Below are 10,566 nucleotides of genomic sequence, written 5' to 3'. Positions count from 1 at the left end.
CCTGCTTCTCCCTCTGCCTATGTCTCTGCCTCTTTCTCTCTCTGTGTGACTATCATAAATAAATTTTTAAAAATTAAAAAGAAAAAGTTAGGTGTCATCACACCCCTTTGAGCAAAATATTGGGAGAACAGAAAAGAGTTATTTCTGTTGTTTGTGTGAACCAGGGAAGAGTCCATCTTGAAGGTGACATTTGAGCTAAACTTTCAGGATAAGGATTTCATTAGGTTAAAAAAAAAAAAAAAAAGGAAGTAGAGGGAGGGTATTATAAGGAGAAATGACAGAGGCAAATGCACAGAGGTGTGAAAGATTGTGATGTGTCCCGGACTGTGAGCTGTAGAGAATAGCCAGAGTACCAGGGGCTCTGGGATTAATAGATGATGAGCCTAGAATGATTGGACCAGACTGAGAAGGCCTTGAATGCCATGCTAAGACCTTTGGACTTAATTCTGTAGACGAGTGGGAGCCACCAAGGGTAACTACCCGAAGAATCCACAAGGACAAAGAGTCTGAGCAGGGCCTTTTGCCATCCTGTTCTTGTGATGATCACAAAGTCCCATGTTCAGAACATCACAGTCTGTTGCCATGGAAATAGTAATGGGCCTCACTATGGGAATAAATTATCCTCATCATTATACCTTTCTTCCAAGGAACTCAAAGTGTTTGTTGTATGTGTTTTCTTTTCTTTTCTTTCTTTCTTTTCTTTTTTTTTTTTTTAATAGAAGCACCAGATGGTGGTTAAGGGAAAGAAGAAAGCCTAAAGACTGTTGAATTAGAGGAGATTTCAAAGGAATGGAAGGAAAAACACAAGTTGAATTTTGAAAGGTTTAATCAAAACAGATGGCAGAGTATCTCAGCCTGAGGGAAGGGGAAAATTGTCTCAGAACCCATCTGAAGTGGGAGCTTCTTCACCCTTGCTTCCTGGGTCCCTGTCTGCTGCCTCTCTGCAGGCTAACAGTTCAAGCTGGATAACGAGGAAGGAGAGGTGCACGTGCACGAGTGTGTGTGTGTGTGCACCCGTGTGCCTGTGTGTGCACATGTGTGAACATATGAGATAACATAGATACCAGACACAAGAATTAACATTGTCGAAATGCTTTTTAAATTAGGTTACTATAAATACTGATTTATTATTCATGTGACCTTTATTTTCAGAAAAAAATTTTTCAAAAAATAATCAACAGATAATTTTGCTATCTTTACAAAAGTGTGCCTGCTGTTTCCACTTGGGGGGCTAGAAGGAAACTATTATTTCTGTGTATCTGATTTGTACACATTTTTCTATATCACCCTATGTTAATTACCTATTTTAATTCAGTCTTCGGAATCAAACAATCCTATGAGGTAAGCTTTGTTATTCCTATAAAGGAAGACGAGGCCCACAGAGATTACAATTAGACTGGAGTCTGGTTAGCTCAGACATTTTCCAAAGTTCCAGAAGAGTTCTGGTATTGCCACTATAGAACTGAGAAAAACCGGGCAAGTTATTCGTCCTCTCTGGGCCTCGGTTTCCTCTGAACGACAGGAGGAAAAGCTATGCCTCCCTCCAGCATTCTTCTTTAGAATCATGAGCAAGCAGTGGAATGTGAATCTGAAGAATGATAAACACTATGTACATTTTCTGATAGCCTGTGCTCATCATTTGAGATCTCTGAGTCAACTGTCTTGCCAGACCACCCAGGGTAATTTTGAGGGGCCCATTGTGTTCTGAAGATTGAAATTCTTATTTAAAAACAAAAAAACAAAAAAGAAAAAAAAAAGAAAAAAAAGTAAAAGGCAGAAAGAATTTAGGGCATTAGGGTGCCTGTAGTGATCACATTTATACAACATATATTTAATGAGTGTCTACTACATGTCAGGTACGGGGCTCGTTGATGGGGCTACATTGCACTACAATGAACAAAACAGAGTCTGGCTACCCTAGGGGCAGAGAGAAAGAGCAGTCATGCAAGAATTTCCACCTGGAAGCTGCACTTAAAATGAGCCATTACCCTCCATGAAAGATGACTTCCTAAATTTGTATCTTATACCTCCTTTGAGGAGGGAAGGAGAGTTACATCACTTTGAACCTGCTGTAACAGTGGAGCATGTGTCCCCTCTCCCTCTGCATTCTTACCTCATACAGTACTTCCTCAGCTTCCTGAATATTTCTGAGGTTTCGATATGAACCACACATGAGATGGATCGGGGCAAAAATTTCTTGAATTTGTAGGCTTTATCATTCTGCCTTTTATGGACACTACTTCGTGGAAGTATACTAGAGGTTGATAACCCAACTGTCTGGTTGCACATTGTGGTTTTGCTGTGAGCTGAGAAAGGCAGGAGGGTGAGGCAGCCTCAGTATAGCTTGGAAGGAAGAAGGATTACACAAAAGTCCAGCTTGGGGACATGCCGGCTCCTTAGCTCCAGGATGATCTTGAGTCCTTCCTACTTGCTAATATTTTTCCAGAAAAAGCTATACATTTTGGTTTGGTTGTCTCTAACATATTCTCTCTCAAATTACCTTATTTTTTTTGCCGCCCCATTCTGATCCACTTGATGCAGTTCTGTGCACAAATTTTACTGAAGCTTAAAGCACATTTAGAAGTGTTTCTTACTCAAGGTCTTTGGGCGTAGGACCAGTAGGAAAATAACAGAACCTTTTCTGAGGAAGAGAGCTGACGTGCAGCCTGGGAAGTACCTCCTGGATGGGTTATAAATGCCAGGAGAGTTAGAGAAAATTGGGAGAACCTGTAACTGAACAGGGCTTGGAAAAACTGGGAAGGCAGCAATGAGGACCAGCAGCTGGGAGCACAGAAGTGGAAGGGGCCTGGGGGCGGGGTTGGGGGGGTTCAAGAGACAGAAGCCATTAGGGAGATCTCATGCATTTTCATGACTATGGCAGATTTGTTTTAAGGCAAGGATAGAAAGACTTAAGGATATGGGCCATGGCCTTGGAAAGGATTTTGTATTTTATTCTAGGCGTTATTGGATTGGGTGTAGGAGTGATTGTGCAGGAGGAATCAAGGAGTCAAGAGATGGTACCATTTATGGAGGTGAAGAATTTTAGACAAGAACCAGGATCCTTGACTCTGACTCATTTCATTTTACCTTTGTTAAGTCTGCATTGTGTTTGGATGCAGGAGCCTGAGACGGAGGAGAGACTTGGGTTGGAACATGAGTCTGAGTTGTCAACACGTAGACACATAATGCTACGTATTCTGATGTAATCACCCAGGGAGAGAGTATAAAAGTATTACCATCTGCATTTTATGAGATAACTCAGGATTGAGGAATGTTGAGCAACGTATCAGATAGACCCATTCTGCCACAAGCAAGTGGTGGAACCAAGATTCAAACCAAGGTCCATAATGGGTCTAAAGAATAGTTATTGTCATTTTTGTTGCTATTTTTGTGGCTATTATTTCTTGTTGAGGTTAAGGGTTTGGCTCTATTGCATTTATATAAAACCAGCTTAGTACCCTAAATAGTCCTATAAAAATCCTCTGCTCTGGTAGTCCAGTGCTCCAGGAAACCCCCAGGCTCTGCCTCCACCTGTCATTACAAACCACTTGCCTTGTCCTGGGATTTCAGTTCCTGTTCCTTTGCCCAGCACCTGGTTATTTCTGTCTCTTAGCCCAGATCCTTTGGCCTGGCACTTCAGTGGGACTCTCTGTTTGGCATGCTCCCAGCTTTGCCCATGCATGCTATCTTTCCCTTGGCTCCATCAGTTATGGCCCACGGGCCAGTCTTTCCTCATCTCTGAGCGTAGTCCTGGATCCCAGATCCTGAAAGCGAGTAGGGTTCCCTGGGTGCTGAACGTCCAAGAGGATACGTGAGACAATTTCCTGTCTCTGTCCCTTAACATATATTCTTTCCATTAAAGGCATCCTGGACATATTCTTTTTATTCCTGTCTTACTTTTCCAGACTTAGGCTAATCAAGTAAGATAGGATAGATCTTCATTTCATTATCTTGGATCCTCTGAGCCTTCTTTTTTTGCTTTTCTCTTCCATCTGTCCCTTATAGACTTTTATACCTTAAAAATTTTTTTAATTATTATTTTTAAAGATATTTATTTATTTATTTATTTATTTATTTATTTATTTGAGAAAGAGAGCAAGTGGGGGAGGAGCAGAGGGAGAGGGACAAGCAGACTCCCCACTGAGCAGGGAGCCCTACCTGGAGTTTCATCTCACAACCCTGAGATCATGACCTGAGTCACATGCTTAACTGATTGAGCCACCCAGGTGCCCCTATACCTTTAGAAAAGCAACAACCTATTTTACCTTCTTTTTCTTGTTTCCAAACGTATTTGTTTTTCTTGAAGACCTTTTAGCATTTCACTCCTGTGTCTTGCTCTCTCCCATACTGTATCTGATTGTTGCTAGCTTCAATATTTTTTTAAAAAATAGTTTCAACCTCAGCTGTTATCTTTTGATGTTGACCAATTGTAGATGTTGACCATCTCTTGCTCTGAGATGTCTTCTTACAACCCAGAAATATTGTTTGGGGGAGGGCCAGGTCTCCAAACATGCATTTCCTTCACTGCTCAGTGCAGGGTATCCTTTAAGTGGAATTCACCTATTGGTTATTTGTGGTCAACCTTCATTCAGATTGTCTGGGAGCCATGCTGGCCAGCCATTTAATATTTTCAAGATCATCCTGGCTAACATATATTAATATTTCTACAGATTTTATTAATATTTCTAGAATAGAGGCATGCTGAGAATGAGAACTCATTGCTTCTAAATGTCAGTTTACAAGACTCTTGGTGGGCCACTGACCTCTGTGTTCTTTCTGGAAATAATGTGATGAAATAAACACATCAGCATCCCAAACAGAAGGTTTATAGGGCTTCCTTGCTGGAGATTGCTGCTGCTAGGACTCCTCAAGACACTGGCTTTCCCTTGCTTTTGTCCAGGGCTTCTCAACCAGGGCACCTTTGACCCTTGGGGCAATAGCAGAATCTACAGGTGCAAGGGGGGAGGATTACTTGAAAACACATTCAGCATTAGCACATACCTTTATTAAAAATAAATAAATGAAGTTTTATGTGAACTGTGAACTGAAGAAAGTAAAGATGCACATGTGCAGAAAGTGAAATTATCTCAGTAGGAAGGCCAGGGAGAGGGCCCTGCTTTTCTAATTGTTGGTTGTTGTTGCTGTGACTGTAATAATACAAGAAATATATTTTACATCTTAACTGAGTACACATTTGTGTGTGCATGTAATAAAAACAAAACAATTTTTTTAGACAGTTCTTTTTTTTTTTTTTTTTTTTTTAGTTCTTATTCTTTTTTTTTTTTTTTTTTAAAGTATGGGTTATGGCCACCTACACTAATTACATGATCCATGGTTTGAAAACATTTCCTTCAGGTGACAATGTTAGGCTCTTGGGAGGGCACAATTCTTAAGCTATTTCTTTTAATTAAAAAAAGGCATTTTGGGGGGCACCTGGGTGGCTCTGTGATTGAACATCTGCCTTTGGCTCAGGGACCTGGGATTGAGTCCTGCACTGGGGAGCCTGCTGCCCCCTCTGCCTATGTCTCTACCTTTCTCTGTGTGTCTCTTATGAATAAGTAAGTAAAATCTTTTTTTAAAAAGGCTTTTTTTTTTTTTTTTTTTTGAAGTTGACCTGGCCCTTCAGACTACACTTACGTCTCTTCTCTTCTTCCCAGAGTCCCTGTTACAATTACTTCTTTTCATCCCAACTTTGCTCAGGCAGTGTGTGACAGTGCAGAATCAGTGTGCTACAGAATGTGGAAATCCTAGATTACATATCACAGGAAGCCAGTAAATTGTAGGCACATGATTTCATGATTTAAACCTAAACTTATCTGACAACTTACTAAGAGTTTGATGAATAAATTGATTATTAATAAAGATATAATGCATTAACTTTGTCTTGTGATTTTTAGTTCTGTCCGGGAACATTTACCCCCAATTCTCAACAGAAGTCCAGTTCTTAGCTTACCTGGTTTATAAGGAAGCAAAGCCCCGTTTTCCCCTACATGCTCAAGGCCTCACCTTCCTGCACAGGATGTGTCACATTCCACTCAGCCTCTCGAAATCCAAAACAGTGATACTCTGCTGATCCCTTCCACTCATCCACATCTTCTGTAGCTGCTTCTCTTGCTGGGCTTCCTCTTAATCTACTGTTTAAGTTAATCTTTTTCTAAGAGTGACTTTCTGATCTTTTCTCCTATTTCCTAATCTTCCAGCTCCAGTATTCCTTCCATCTTTCCCTTCCCCTTCCCCAGAAGGCAAGAGCCCAGAGCAGGTAGATCACTTACATCATCCATCAAACAGTTGTGTGAACACAGTTTTGCACAGTTTCTGAAATCCAATCTGATGTTGTATTTTTTCCTGATCTAAACCAATAAGATTCATTTCAACATTTCAAACTGGTGGGAGGAGGAGGGGACTATCTTATGGCCTCTGAATAGGGACAACTGCCCCGTCTGCCTATTCTAATTACCGGGGGCCAGGGCAAGGGCACAATGCAATGTTAAGAGCATAGATTTCAGAGTTGGGCAAACTTGGGTTGATACTTTGCCACTCCCTAGTGGCTTGTGACCTTTCTGCCTCTTTTGGCCTTTGGTGGTAATCCCTTTTTTTTTTTTTTTTTTAAGATTTTATTTATTTATTAGCAAGAGAGAGCACAAGCAGGTAGGAGGAGCAGAAGGACAGAGGGAGCAAGAGAAGCAGACTCCCTGCTGAGCAAGGAGCCTGACACACGGCTGGATCCTAGGACCCTGAGATCATGACCTGAACTGAAGGCAGTTCCCTAACTGACTGAACCACCCAGGCACCCCTTTGGTGGTAATCCTATTGCTTACTTCATTGAGACATAAGTGAGAATAGAAAGAAAAAATGCAGGTTAACACAGGACCTGGAGCCTAGTGCATACTCAATAAGGGGAAGCTATTCCCAGCTATTATCTCTGGGAAATGTACATTATGATAAGGATGTCCATGCACTCAGATGGAAATGGGAAGGCCTTCTTCCTTGCATGAGGTACATCTTGTTGGCTTGTGGCTTCTCTGCTTCTCTCTGCACATCTATTTTCCTCTATCTGCTGACAGCTCCCTCTTGCCTTCTCATTGTTTCTTGCCTCTTCAACTTGGGTTGGCAATTTCAGCCACCCCGGCTGTGTTTTTCAGTCCAAATAATCAGGAGAGGGAACTGGGCTTATCTAGTTCACCTTTTTTTGCACCAGACCATAGGGGTAGGATGGGCCTGAGTCCAGGACCCATCTCTTCAGTCACACTGAAGAGGCTACTTTTGGAAGAATGAAGAGTGTGATGTCTCTCGGGGACTTACTTGAGAGGATGTTACTTGGGAGACAAAGTAGAAAATATCTTGTCTCTAGTTAAACTTCGGGTTCAGGGTATATCCTCTTTTGATCTAAAGTGTCCTAGCAGAGACAATAAAGTTCGACCAAGATGATGAATGGTGCAATTCACCAATTCACACACTTAATAAATGGGAGTCATTTGCTTTGTGAGAGAACTCTGCTTTCCATTAGGACCCATCATACGAGTCATTCAAATAGCAGTTGCTTTTTACACTTCTTATGATTGCCTGTAGCTTTCTCTCGGGAAAAGTAAGTTTCCTTTTGTCACCACCACTTCTTACATGATACTCAGCCTAGTGCATTGATTTACATTCTCAGATATATATGAATCTTTTTTCCACTGGTTTATTTATTATTGCATCCAGCTGGCAAATATCCTTTACTCAGCATCTCTTTCTACTTTCCCACTTTATTCTTTCTTTCTTTTCTACTTACATAGAATATTTTCCCCCTCATTTCAGTCTGTTTGTTTTTGTTTTTTCTGTGTACCTCACACTACTGGACACTCAAGGATGTTGATGAATGAGCCTCCAGCCAAAGGTCTCTGGTGCTAGAGCAGCCACATCCGGGCTTCTGGAGCATGGAAATACCAGTACACTGTTCCTTGGCTGCCCCGTATAGGCTTCTATACCATGCAAGTGATTATAAACCTCAGTTCTACAGTTGAATCACACATTAAAATTGTTATCAGTAAGCTGGAAGACCTGACTCCTTCAGAAACATGTTATTGCTATCTATAATGGCTCTGAGTCATGACCTCCTTAGTTCATCCCCCCTACATTGATCATTATCTGGCTCTCTCCATTTGGATATTATCCCAATATCTTAGCACGTTTATTTTTATTTTTAAAAAAATATTTATTTATTTATTTATTTATTTATTTATTTATTTTAGAGAGAGACAGATTGAGAGGGAGAAACAGAGAGACAGCAACTGAGGGAAGGGGGCAGAGGAAGAGAGAGAATCCTGAAGCAGACTCCCCTGCTGAGCAAGGAGCCCAATGCGGGGCTCTCAATTCCAGGACCCTGAGATCATGACCTGAGCCAAAAACAAGAGCTGGCTGCCTAACTGACTGAACCAGCCAGGCACCCCTTAGCACATTGAAAATGGAATTTATTGTATTCTTTCTCAAGCTCTATCCCTTTCCAGCTTCCCTATGACAACAGTGAGAACAGTGATGGTGAACTGTACTGCTTCCACTTGTCCAGGACATTGTTACTTGTGTTGCCCTTTTCCACAGATCATCTTATTTGTGCCTCACAAAACTGCCATGAGGTTGATAGTGGCACTTGACAGATGAGGAGATAGCCCAAGAGGGGCTAAGTAACTCATTCACAGTGACAGAAGCAGCTCTTCTGATCTTGGTTCTGTGCTTTGGGCTCAGGAGCACCGCCTGGCACTTGCGCGCTAGCCTCACGGTTGTTTCTGTTCTTTTTTGTCAGGGTTCCTTTAGAGCCACATATCTAACACCCCACAGGGTTCTCCTGATTTCTCTTTTGCCGTGTCCCATTCTTGCCACTCTTAAACCAGTTCAACCACTGCCTTCCCGTGTAGGCCCTCATCTGCTGTCTTCTCAGACACTGTGAACACCTCTCCTTTTCCATTCTTCCCTTCTGCTCTAATTCATCCCGAAGACATGTGTTGGGACATAAGGTTTATTTGAAATATTTTTTCTCTTTCACAGCGTCTTCCCCTTTTTTTTTTTTTTTGCCATGTCATTCTGAGGTCTAATTCTGGCTTCCCAGCAGGACTGAAATGCGGGTCTCACGTACAGCAGCTGTTAGGACAGTGGCACCACATTCATAATTCCCACACCTGTTTGAATAGTAAATATCTGTGGCTGATTGGAAAAATCATATGCGTCAATATGCCGTTCTCATGAAATCACTCCCTTGTGGCCTACGTCAGCCTCCTATTTCCTATTTTTGAAAATTCAAAATAGGCCCTATATGGAAGCCTGCCTGTTAGCTGTGAATTTGCTAACCTTGCCCTAGGTACCAAAGCAATGCAGCACTTAAACTATCTGTGCCAAGATTCAAAGATGCATGCAGCCAGGGCCTCCCTTCAGGGGGCAGATGATGGAATCATCAATTTCAGTGCTGCTAAAAATTTCCCAAGGAAAAGGAAGAGAAATAACACTTATTCTGCACCTTCTTGATGCCACCACCAACTCTGATATTTTATTTACTTTATCTCATTGAATACCTACAACAACCCTGCAAAGCAGATAAGCCTGGTGGGGGGGAGGTTGGGGAGGGCCCACGCTTGGCCACCCAACCTGAATTCATTTGAGGGATAGTATCTGAAAATCTGTTGGGAAGGGACCTATTTGCTTGAAGAATTAAAGAGGGCCTGAGAAATGAGTCATTCTAAGGAGAGTGGGGACATATTTTGGCTAAAAAATGGGAAAGGGGGTCATGAGTATTGTAAGCAGCCTGACGCTCTTATTATCTGCTGACTCTGCTATGGGGCTTCTCGCCTTAATTCTAGTGAGATTGAATAAATAGAAACAGCAAACAAAGCCATTTCACTTGAAAGCTATGGAGGCAGGATGTTCTGAGCTGAGACACCTTTGCTGGACAGCACATGTGGCAGAGTGCAGCCCACAGGGCTCCGGAGGGACTAGAAGCAGAGGGCATGCAGTCCCCTTGAACATGAAGGCATGGGGTCCCCAGGCAGCAGGCTTCACCCCTGATTCCACAGCTGGAATACAGAGATGTGGTCGACTCCACGGGCTGCTTGGATGACTATAGTTTTTTAAGAATACTTACGAGACCACCACTGGCTCCACTTTACATGCCCCTTCCCCACTCCCAGAGCTATTTGGGAGGAAGTCAAAGAGCCTTGTTTCCCAAATGCTATTTTTGTTGGCACATTTTAGTCACTATGCATTCCCACACCTGGCTGAGATGGCTTGGGAAGTAGACCATGAACATATCTTCATCTCCATTATATGGATGAAAAACCGACGCTTGGGGAATTTGAGTAACTTGCCTAAATTAACACAATTAGCAAGAGGCAGTGCTTCGATTTGAATTTAGGCCTTCTTCATTTTGAAGCCCATGCTCTTCCCACTGCCTTATTTATTCGAGAAGCATGTATCATGTGCTTACCACGCATCAGGCACAAGAGGCAGTGGGAAATAATAAGATTCTGCCCAGATGAACCTCACAGTTGGTAGTGGCAGAGATTGATAGCTGTTTTCCAAGATTCATGGGCTTCTCTTATT

This window comes from Canis lupus, chromosome 12 (genome assembly GCF_048164855.1).
Source record: "Canis lupus baileyi chromosome 12, mCanLup2.hap1, whole genome shotgun sequence".
Taxonomy (NCBI): domain Eukaryota; kingdom Metazoa; phylum Chordata; class Mammalia; order Carnivora; family Canidae; genus Canis; species Canis lupus.
Note: the sequence above shows the minus strand (reverse complement) of the source record.